We start from the raw sequence: 7,500 nt of genomic DNA, 5'->3' as shown, positions 1-7,500 counted from the left end.
TGCATTCTTCCTCCGTCCCTTTATTTCCTCTTCGTCTTTTTCCTTCCATTCCTCGTTCTCCTCATTTTCCTCATTTTCCTCCTCCTCTGCATTCTCCCTCCGTCCTTCTTTATAATACTTATTATTACTATCATTTCCCTCCAACTATAATGCCATGCTGCTTGCTTATTAATTTCAAATGTTAGAAAGTGTCATTATAGCGAAAGAAACCTATTTGCAGATCGTGTTAATTTTAGATTCTTGGCGGAGTCTAAGTATTATGTGACGAACGTGTGTGTGTGTGTGTGTTTCTGAGTGTATGTACGTGTGTTATTGTTATTGTTATTATATTTAAATTTATTATAATCCTTGTTGTTTTGTTGTTATTTTTGTTATTATTATTATTATTATTATTATTATTATTTTTATTATTATTATTATTGTTTTGTTTGCCATTGTTATTGTTATTGTTGTTAATTTTTGTTATTATTATTATTATTGTTATTACCTTTATTATTACTTTTATTGTTATTATTATAACTGTAATAATTTATATCAAACTGATTATTTTTCAGTGTTATTCCTGTTATTGATATTGTTCTAGTTATTATTATTATTGTTGTTGTTGTTATTGTTATTGTTATTGTTATTGTTATTGTTATTGTTATTATCATTATTATTATTATTATTATTATTATTATTATTATTATCATCATCATTATTGTTATTGTTATTGCTGTAGTTAGTTAGTTAGTATTTTTGCTGGTATTGTTATAGTCATTTTTATCATCATAATTATAATAATTATAATTATTATTATTCTGTTTTTTGTAATATGTTGTTTTCGCATATTCTTATTTTGCCATTTGCCATTAATTGTTGCATTTCTCGGATAGAAATATGAAAGGTATTCTTTCCAAACATTAGATATAATTTTATCTGTGTGTGTGTGTGTGTGTGTGTGTGTGTGTCTGTCTGTGTGTGTGTCTGTCTGTGTGTGTGTGTGTCTGTGTGTCTGTGTGTCTGTGTGTCTGTGTGTCTGTCTGTCTGGCTGTCTGTTTGTGTTTTTTTCACATTCCGGTACACAGACATTTTTTTTTATTATTATTATTATCATGTATATTTTTTAGCCTAGTAAACAATGAGATTCATATATGCTTTACACCAGTTGCATCATTAAGTATGAATGGGAATCACATGTTTTGTACTATTTTTTTTTTTTTTTTTTTTTTTTTTTTTTTTTTTTTTTTTTTTTTTTTGTATTCAACATAGGCCAGAATCCCAAAATCCTACCATTCATTTATACTCTTGAAATTTTCTCAATTTTTTTTTTCTGGGGGGGGGGGGGCGAAGGCGTAGGATTTATTTATTTGTTTATTTTATTGAGTTGTTGGTGATTGTAGAGATATGATTTGGATTCTACGTACTTTGTGTTACATATGTTTTTGGTTGTAGTATTTTTCTGTTGTTTACATATTTTGTCTTGCTTTTAGTTGATATATGAAGATTAGAAAATTATGCTGAAAATTAAGATCCTTATATTTCATGGACGAATATAGGAATATACTATAATGATGATAATGATGATAATGATAATGTTAATAATAATGATGGTCATGATAATGGATATGCTAGAATTATTAATGATAACAATGAAACAACAAAAAATATTTTTTGTAGTAATGATAATAATGATAGTAATGATAATGATATATATTACGATATTAATAACAACATCAACAATAGTAAAAAGGAGAATAACAGTGGCAATTAAGAGCCAATTCCTTCAATTAATGATAATACTAAATCTATTCTAACATTGTTGCAGTTGTTGCTAATTTTATCAATGTTGCAAGCATAGATAAGATTATCCCAAGCTGGGCGTCTAATCTAATTTTTTTTTTTTTTTTTTTTATCTGAATTCAAGTGGATTATCACCTGTGGAGGAGAGTTTTTTTTATAATTTTATGGATGATTAACAGAAAAATAGAGAGAATAAACGCCAGAACTAAATAGAGTAAAAAGGAAAGAGAGAAAAAGAAGAATAAAGAAAAGAAAAAAAAAATCCCTTGTGGAAAGTTGGTTTGTAAACTTTTTTTTTTTTTTTTTTTTTTTTGCAAGCGCGACGTCGTAGTTTTAATGTTATGATTATTTTTCTTCTACTTCTCTTTGTTTTCATCTTCTTTACTCCTTCGTTCTACTGTTGGTATTCAGTTGAAAAGCATGGGGGGGGTGGCAGAGTAAGAGGGGCCTGAGAGTGAGGTTGGGAGAGGGGAAGAGAGTGAGAGGAAGGGTATAAAAGTGAGGGAGAGGGAGACAGAGAAAGAGAGGAAGACCAACTGACTGACTGGCTGACTGAGTAATGGACTGGTTGATTGACTGACTGACTGACTGACTGGCTGACTGGCTGGCTGACTGACTGGCTGACTGACTGACTTACTGACTGACTGACTGACTGACTGACTGACTGGCTGACTGGCTAATTGACTGGTTGACTGACAGACAGACAGGCAGACAGGCAGACAGACAGACAGACAGACAGACCGACCGACAGACAGACAGACAGACAGACAGACAGACAGACAGACAGACAGACAGACAGACAGACAGACAGACAGAGAAAGGGAGAAAAAGAGAAAGAGAGAAGACCATGGGAGTGATAAAATAAGGAAGAGCGCTAAGAGAAGATTTACAAAAATGAGAGAGCGAATGGCGGAGGAGGAGGAGGTGAAAGGTGAAGGAGAGCGACAGCGAACGGAAATGAAGTGAAAGTTGACAGTGAGATAATCACAGTGAAAGTGTGAGTGGGTGTAAATAACTTATTTCTCTCTCTCTCTCTCTCCCTCTCTCTCTCTCTCTCTCTCTCTCTCTCTCTCTTGTTCTCTCTCTCTCTCTCTCTCTCTCTCTCTCTCTCTCTCTCTCTCTCTCTCTCTCTCTCTCTCTCTCTCTCTCTCTCTCTCTCTCTCTCTCTCTCTCTCTCTCTCTCTCTCTCTCTCTCTCTCTCTTTCTTCCTCCTCTCCCACCCTCCCATTTCTTCCTTTCCTTCCCCTCTCTCCCTCCTTCCCTCCCTCTCTCTTGCTCTCTTCCTTCCTCCCTTCCTCTATTGCGCCCTCTCCTTCCTTCGTCCTCCCTCCCTCCCTCTTCCTCCCCTCTCCTTCCCTCCCTCCCCCTCTCCTTCCCTCCCTCCCCGGACGATGGAAGTAGAAGGTCATACACAACACAGGCTGACATTATTCGTTAAGTCGCGAGTGAATGAGTGCGCTGAGAGAGTACCGATGTGTTCGTGCGTGCAGTGCAATGCATACTGAGGGAGAAGTGGCCGGGAAGGGGGGTGGAGGGGAAGGAAGAGAGTGTGTAGGAGGGAGGTTGAGTGTGTGTGTGTGTGTAGGGGGGAGGGTGAGTGGGTGGGTGTAGGGGGATGTGTGTGTGTGTGTGTGTGTGTGTGTGTGTGTGTGTGTGTGTGTGTGTGTGTGTGTGTGTGTGTGTGTGTGTGTGTGTGTGTGTGTGTGTGTGTGTGGTTACTGTTATAATCAACATTAGTGTAGTTGTTACTGACAAGATTCTTGATTTCCCGTTCCTTTTTCTTTTCCCTTCGTATTTTCCATTCCCTCTTCCTACCTTCCTCTCTTCGTTCTGTTCTGTTTCCTTCCCTCCGTCCTTCCCCCCTCCCTCTCTCTCTCTCTCTTCCTACATTCCTTTCTTCCTTCTGTTTTGTTCCCTTCCCTTCGCCCCTCCCCGCGTCCACATGCATTTTCGTAGCTTGTAGTTAGGCCGACCGGCAAGGAAGCATTTTGGAACAGCTGATTATCCTTGAGGCTTCGGAACAACTGATTAGCATGGAGGTTTCGGAACAGCTGATTGTCCATATTTGAGGCTTCGAAACAGCTGATTTTCCTTGAGGCTTCGGAACAGATGGTTATCCATCCTTGAAGCTTCGGAACAGCAGATGGTGCTTGAGGCTTCGAAGCAGCTGGTTTTCCGCATTTGAGGTTTCGGGTTAGCGATTATCCTAGATGTTTTGGAACAGCTTATTTTCCATATTTGAGGTTTCGGAACAGCTGAACCCCTACTCTCTCTCTCTCTCTCTCTCTCTCTCTCTCTCTCTCTCTCTCTCTCTCTCTCTCTCTCTCTCTCTCTCTCTCTCTCTCTCTCTCTCTCTCTCTCTTTCTCTTTGAATAGCAGTGAAACAGACAGACGGGCAGACAGTAAAAGAAGAAAACAAAACAAGACAAGACACTAGATCGGGTGTAAATGAAGACACGTAGAGACAGCGCACACGTGAAAGATAAAGAGAAAGCAACCAACCGATTATTTCGCACACGGCGTTGAAGGCACAGAAAGCATGATAAAAAAAAAAAAAAAAAAAAAAAGGAGAGAGACACGCGAACTGCTCCAGAAGGCAAGGAAGCAAGCAAGCAAGCAGACAAGCAGGAAGACAAGTAGAGGGAGGCGGAATGGAATAGCCAATTGCTTTTGCTATTTACTTTTGTAGCCCCCGTGTGTCGGTCATGCACAGCCGCGGGGTTGTCATGCAAAAGGGTGGGGAGGGGGTGGGGGTGCGAGGAAGGATAGAGGTGGAGAAGGGGGGAGTGGGAGAGGGGAGGGTTGAGGGGGAGGAGGAGGGGGGAGGGAGATGGAGAAGGGGATGAGGGGTTTAAAAGGTGGGGGGGAGGAAGGGAAGGGGGGTGGAGTAGGTGCGGAGAGGGAGGGAGAGGGATGAAAATGGGGAGAAAAAGTGATGAAAAGGAAAAGGAAGGAATTTGATAAAGAGGGATAGGGAAGGGGAGTCAGAGGGATAAACAGGGGGAGAGGGAGGGAGATGGGGAGGGAAGAGCGAGGGATCAATGTCGTGAGAATGTTTTAAGGTTCGGGAATGTTGTTGCAAACGGCAGGGGGAAGGGGGTCGATGTAGGGGGTAGGGCGGGAGGGAGGGGGCCAGTGGGAGTGGGAGGGAATAAAAATAAGAGAGAGAGTGAGAGAATGGAATGGAAGTAAATAAGGGTAACATTAGAGGGAGATAGGAGGGATATATATGTATATATATATATATATATATATATATATATATATATATGTGTGTGTGTGTGTGTGTGTGTGTGCAACACACACACACACATACACACACACACACACACACACACACACACACACACACACACACACACACACACACACACACACACACACACACACACACACACATATACATACACACACATACATACATATAAATATGTATATGTGTATGCATCATATATATATATATATATATATATATATATATAATATGTATGTATCATATATATATATTGTATATATTATATACTGTATATATATGATACATACATACATATAGATATATATATATATATATATATATATATATATATATATATAGTGTGTGTGTGTGTATGTATGTGTGTGTGTGTGGGTGTGTGTTTGTGTATCATATATATATATATATTTATATTTATATTTATATATATATATTATATATATATATACTTACATACATACATATACTTTTATGTATATATATAGCCACACACACACGCACAAACACACACATGTATATATATATATATATACATATATGTAATGTATAATATATATATATATGTATTATCATATATATATATTATATATATAATAATATATACATTATATATTTATATATAATGATAAATACATACATAATAGACACACACACACACACACACACACACACACACACACACACACACACACACACACACACACACACACACACACACACACACACATACACACACACATATATAATGATGATGATGATGATGATGATGATGATGATGATGATGAGAGAGAGAGAGAGAGAGAGAGAGAGAGAGAGAGAGAGAGAGAGAGAGAGAGAGAGAGAGAGAGAGAGAGAGTAGACGAGGAGAAAGGGGAGCATGGAAATGAATGAGGAGGGGGTAAGGGGGGTGAGGAAGGCCGGAATCGACAGGTGATTGATTGAACGATATAGTGATGGAAGGGACGAGTGACTTTTGAAGGCTTGGGAGCAGAGGGTAGAAAGAAGTAGGAAGGAGGAGGAGGAGGGAGGGAGGGAAGGGTGGAAGAAGAAGTAGAGAGGGAAGGAAGGAGAGAGGGATTAAACATGGAAGGGAAGGAGGGAGAGAGGGAGGGAAGGATGAAAGGAGGGATGGAAGGTCGTAGCAGGAGGGAGAGGCAGAGGAGTCGGAGGATGGAGGGAGGGAGGGAGGGAAGGGGGAGAGGAGAATAGAGGGGAGAGGGGGGGACGTTAATTCTGGACTCAGGATCACATCGAGCGGACGTCGGGATGGAAGGGGAGGGGGAGAGGGGGGAGGTGATTGACTGGGCGGTGAGTATAGTGTTCCGTGACGAGTTGGGAGGAAGGAGAATAGGAAGAAAAGAGAGAGGAAGGAGGATGATAGAGAGAGAGGAAAAGGAGGAGGGGGGGATAGCGAAAGAGACACGAGGGAGGAGTAGAGAGTGGGTTAGAGAGTGGGTTAAAGATTAAAAGGGGGTTAGAGAGAGTGAGAGTGAGAGAGAGAGAAGAAAAGAAACGAAGATAAAAGACATGAGAAATAAAGAGAAGAGAAAGAGAGGTAGAGAGCATAAGACTGAGAATTAATGAATGGAGTAAATTTGAATCGAACCTATAATTGAATTGAAAAAAAAACAAAAAAAAAAACATTGTCCATCAATAGTCAGTGAATAGAAAACGGGTGATACAAACAATAAGCCTGTCCATTCATGAACAGATTTAATGAATGGGACAATTTCCGTAGCCACACCTGATCTTTGTTTACCGTGTGGTTAGGGATGCACCTGCGTGCGTGCGTAGATCGATAGCGTCCTTGCATAGTAGTGTCTATATTCCGTGTGTTTGCGTTAACTGAGTGTGATCACGTGCGTTTATGGCTTTGTATGTGTTTAATATTGTGCTTGTTAATATTGTGCTTGTTGCTTGTTTGCTTGTAAGCGTTTATGTTTTTGCCTGTGATCATGGGCTCGTTCTTATGTGTATGTGTGCTTTTCGAGTTTACTTTATTTTTAGATATTATAGTTGTTTGTGTGTGTGTGTGTGCGTGCGTGCTGGCGGGCGTGTGTGTATGTGTGTGTGTGTGTGTGAGTGAGTGTGAGTGTGAGTGTGTGTGTGTGTATGTGTGTATTCTCTAAAGTAATGCATGGACACAAACTGCTCGGAAAACATCACAACCTTTCCCGCATACCCTTAGCCTACTAATCCCCCCCCCCCTCCTTCATCACCCCTTCCCCTCTCGACACCCCCATGACCCCCCCCCGCTACGCCCCTATCCCCCCTCTCTACCCCCATGCCCCCATATCCCTGCCCCACTTCTCCCGTAGTTTGAACTCGTCCTTCCCCCTATCTAGGCTACGCGATGCCCTGCTCTCCCCCGGCCTTGTGGAGAGACGCGAGAGGGGCAGCGCTCGTGATCCGACAGGGAGCCGAGGCAGACAGGTAGATAGACGTGAAGACGGGCGGGTTGATGG

Source organism: Penaeus chinensis, chromosome 6 (genome assembly GCF_019202785.1).
Source record: "Penaeus chinensis breed Huanghai No. 1 chromosome 6, ASM1920278v2, whole genome shotgun sequence".
Lineage (NCBI taxonomy): Eukaryota > Metazoa > Arthropoda > Malacostraca > Decapoda > Penaeidae > Penaeus > Penaeus chinensis.
The sequence above is the reverse complement of the archived record's forward strand: the minus strand, read 5'-3'. Positions refer to the sequence as shown.